General features: G+C 34.9%; 1 pseudogene; it reads left to right on the top strand.

The window, feature by feature from the left end:
• Positions 1 to 312: 312 nt before the first annotated feature.
• Positions 313 to 1,646, top strand: LOC140177689 (transcription initiation factor TFIID subunit 4b-like; annotated as a pseudogene).
• Positions 1,647 to 3,804: the final 2,158 nt, after the last annotated feature.

Here is a 3,804-nt window from a genome sequence, read left to right as displayed (position 1 = left end):
GGTTTTGATTTGTAGATATGCTCTCGGTTGATGCTTTACTGATTTGCATAGCACATGTTTGATGAATTGCTTCAATAAATTAAGAGCAGTTATTTTCAGGTCCCAAGGAGGACAGTCAGGTTTCAGAAGCAACTCGAAGAGCTGTGCAAGAAGAAGCGAAAAGGCTGATTTTACAGAAAATTCCACTCCAGAAAAAATTGTTTGAGATTAGTAAGTATCCTTTTCATGTGTTATCTCCATCTATTTTAATTTTTCCTTTTGAGCTTATCTGGATACAAACTAGCCACACCAGGCCTTACAGAAAGTTGTTTTATGTTATTACTGTCAGTGTTTAAGTATAGCTTGAAGGGTGTGAGCAATGATGTGGAGAGATGCTTGTCACTGGTGAGATTCAACTAAGATTTCAATTTTCATAACAGTAGGTTTGCCTGTAATCTTACTTATTCAAATTGAGTTTTCAATGTGTGGAGGAAAGAATGCGTGGACTGATAAGTAACCTGATTAGAATGTCAAAATAGGTTAGTTGTTCTCTACCTGCTTGCAGGAATATTCTCTCATAACTCAATAAAATATCTTACTTTCAAGAATTTTCCTACTAGCGGGTTGATTTTGAGAAGACAAGACATCAGACTGTTATCACCTCAATTGTTTAGCCGCAAATCATGACAATAAATAGGAAAGTAAGAGAGGAATATGAGAAAAGACAGGCAGAAGCAAAGAAGCTTTGGAAACAAATGACGTGAGTATTTTGCATTTATCGGCATTTGAAACCTGTGCCTATTTCTTAATTTTAGTCCATTTTAAAATATAGGTTGATGGTAATGCATGAGCTGATGGTGATAAGGATAAGGATAAGGATGAGGGTCGTAATAAATCATCAAATTTTTTTTCCCATTCTTATATTTTTCCATTATCTACATGGAAACTCTTTTCATTAATATTTAGTAAGCTGCAGGTGAGCAAGGAAGAGGATGACAAGATGAGGACAAATGCAGCAAATGTTGCTGCTGGTGCTGCTGTTCGGGGAGACGACATGCTCTCAAAGTGGCAACTTATGGCCGAGCAAGCCAGGTAGAAACGTGAAGGCGCGGACACATCATCTGGTTCTCAACCAGCTAAAGATGTCTAATTGAAAGATATACTCTGCCTAGTTGTCTAAAGAAAGATATACGCTGCCTAGTAAATTGAATACCTAATTATTTAAAGAATCTCGTTTATTTTGTTAATTATCTTGTAAAAAGGATTGAATGAAAAGTACTTGTTTAAATCCCATGTATTGGATGAGGGTGGCCAAGGAGTACTTCATCTTGTGGCTGCTCTTGGCTATGATTGGGCCTTACAATCCACAATAATTTCTGGTGTAAATGGGAACTTTCGCGATGTAAATGGATGGACTACTCTTCATTGGGCTGCATTCCGTGGCAGGTGATAACTTTAGTGCTTGTAGAATGAAATGCATTTGATCAAAGTAGTATTTGAAGCTGATTATATCTGTCTACCATATTATAAGTTTATAACTCACATCATGTCCACTGTTTGCACAACAGGATCAACAACAACTGCAAGAATAAGAAGAGGTGTGGTTAAATCTGGTTTATGTCTTACTGTAAACTTGTAATTGTGGTTTTAGATTGCTATTGATGTGATTATGATTATGATTAAGTTACTGTTATTGTTATTGCAATTGAAATAAGAAACATAGGTTTTTGGCAAGCATTTGCACCTAATTGTGACTAGAATAAAAAATAGAAAATTGTTCCTCTTCACTCTTGAGATTAACATTTCAAACAAACTCATTTTTCATCTCATCCAGGTTAGCACTGGATTTTGAATCGTAGTGGAGTAGTACTAGTAGTGAGTGTACTTCTCCATAGTCCACATCCACTATGGCCGAGTATTGAAGCTTTGATTTTGGTGAAGAGGAAAGCTCTGGATTGTACGGACACTCAGAACCATTATCCATAGAATAATGAGGTTCTTCTTCAGCTCTGTAGAAGCAGGCAAGTACTGCCTTCTTTCTTTCTTCTCTATTTTCCCTGCTTCCTCGCTCTGCATTATTATCCATTACGAAGAAAACAAAAATTCAAAAAAAAAAGAAGATTTCTTGTAGAGTATGTATTTGGTGTGTTTAACTTGAAAGGAAGAAAAGAACTTAATTAAAATGCCCTTAGTTAAGCATGCAATTAGATATGAGATTTCCAATTATCAGCATGTCATAACTACTCTTAAAACAGAGATCATGTTCTCTATTTATATCATACCTAATTGCAAATTAAAATTGCAAACTCCAATCATTTTAACTTAAATTTTGATAATATTAACTTAAGATTATTTTTTATTCTTAACACAACTATATGCTGATTATGATTATGATTGAGTTACTGTTATTTTGATAATATTCATTCACCTTTGCTTTGTTGATATGATTGAGATGAATTGTTTCTAAGCCATAGAGGAAGTATCTAAAAGAACAGTGGTGTTAATTGACTGCTTTTGAAATGATTTCTCTAGTAATCTTTCTCAGGTAGGTACTTACTCTCCTAGTCTTATTAACAGTCTCACTAAGTCGCTGTTGAAGAAGGCACTTCGTTGAAGCTGCAACATTGGCAACTACACTCTTCCCTACAAAACCCTTCAGAGCCACCAATAATTCAGATTCTGGTTACGATTACACGGTAACCATTAACAATTTAACTTATGCCGTTGACACAACAATTAACAGAGAAGTCAAGAGATGAGGTTTTTATTTTGATTGCCAAAAAAAAGTTACTTTTTTGTAGGATGAGCTTGACAAACTGATTCTTGCTAGTAAAGAAATTCACAAATAAATTCCTGTTGTAAGTATAGTTTCTAAACCAACTAAAATCCTTTCGTACAAAAGTTTTGGTTGTCACTTAAGCAAACCCAATAAAATTGATAACCGAAGTATTGAGACCTTGGGTCGTCTTCTCAAGGAATTGCAGGGAGGTATGATTTATTATTGGTTATGGAAAAAAGGTATATTTTTGGGGTTTTTGAATAATGAACAGGAAAAGTAAATTGCAAGAATTAAAGTAATAACTAATAAAGCTCTTAGCAAGGTATGAGAACTGGAAATCCCATCCTAGTTATCCTTATCAGGTGTGATGAGAATTGGCTTTTGCTCCCACTTAGTTAACCCTTACTAAATAAAGAAAAGTCAAGTGGACTAATCAATTTGATTCCTCAAGTCCTAGTCAACTCCTTTGGAAAGACTAGCTTTAGAGGAATCCAAATCAATCAGCAAATTCCAATTTTCAATCAATAGTTGAGTTTGACAACTCAAGTGTCACCAATTACTCAACCAAAGCCAAAAAGGAAAAATCTAAATTATTTATATCATAAATAGAAGAAAATAATCATAAATCTAAAATACCTCAAATTGCATTTAAACATAAATTCAAATCTAACATGGGAAGGTTCATAAGCCAATTTGGCAACATAAGTAATTAACAAGTAAAAGCATTAGAGTAAATTAAAGGAACATTGAACCTGGACTGAAGAAATAACCATAAACTAAGAGAAATCCTAATTCTAAAACCTAAGAGAGAGGAGAGAGCCTCCCTCTCTAGAAACTACATCTAAAACCTAAATTGTGAATAGTGAATGTTGTATGTATGAATGGATCGATTCCCCCACTTTATAGCCTCTAATCTATGTTTTCTGGGCCAAAAACTGGGTTAAAAATAGCCCAGAAATCACCCCCAGCAATTTCTAATACGTCCAGCAGTGGCAATGTCACACGTGAGCGTCGTCCATGCGTTCGCACGGATTGAGTTTTTGCCA

The sequence above is a fragment of the Arachis hypogaea genome, chromosome 13 (assembly GCF_003086295.3).
Source record: "Arachis hypogaea cultivar Tifrunner chromosome 13, arahy.Tifrunner.gnm2.J5K5, whole genome shotgun sequence".
Lineage (NCBI taxonomy): Eukaryota > Viridiplantae > Streptophyta > Magnoliopsida > Fabales > Fabaceae > Arachis > Arachis hypogaea.
The sequence above is the reverse complement of the archived record's forward strand: the minus strand, read 5'-3'. Positions and strand labels throughout refer to the sequence as shown.